Genomic DNA, 725 nt, shown 5'->3' with positions numbered 1-725 from the left:
CGCGCGTTCCGCTGGTCCGCGTGCTGTCCATTTCACCTCAAAAGCGGCCCAAACTTGGGCCCAGATGGGTCGAAAGGGACATTAAACGGACAAAAGTCCGTTTGCGCCCCCGCGCTGGGTCGTCTGGTATGTCCGTTTTGCCCCAAACGGATGAACCCGGACAGGATGGGGTCGCGCGCTGGAATTGGCCTAATTTCCTACAATAAGACCCATGTTGCAAAACATTTTCTTCTCTAATTTTTTGCTTCAAACCTTTGTTGCAAAAACTGCAGCAACATCTCCGGCTGCGGCATCTAATTTTCTACAACAAGATTCTTGTTGAAAAAATTGCAATAGCATCCACAGCCGCGTCGCGCACTTGCACAGTCGTTGTCGTTGTTCTGCAACAACGTACTTGTACAGTTGTCGTCGTCGTTCTGAAACAATGCCGCGTTGTTGTAGAAACATGTCTCGAAGGTGTTGCTGCAACACGGGGCCGAGCGCTAGTAGTGGACGTGGACGTACACTGCGGTGTTTTGGCTGTTTCCAGCATTGGTGGTTACATGGGGCGGCGGTGAGGTTGATGGCGCTCCACGACCGACATGCAGATCCGCGGATCCGGTCGATGGGGAGGTGTTTGGTGGCGGAGATCCGACATGGATGCGCTCGGCGACGACGAACTATAGGCGGCGGCGCTCAGCTTGGCCGCCGTCACCCTCCCTAGCAGTGGCGGAGCTTAATGCAAG

The sequence above is a fragment of the Triticum aestivum genome, chromosome 4A (assembly GCF_018294505.1).
Source record: "Triticum aestivum cultivar Chinese Spring chromosome 4A, IWGSC CS RefSeq v2.1, whole genome shotgun sequence".
NCBI lineage: Eukaryota > Viridiplantae > Streptophyta > Magnoliopsida > Poales > Poaceae > Triticum > Triticum aestivum.
This window is presented reverse-complemented; position numbering follows the sequence as displayed.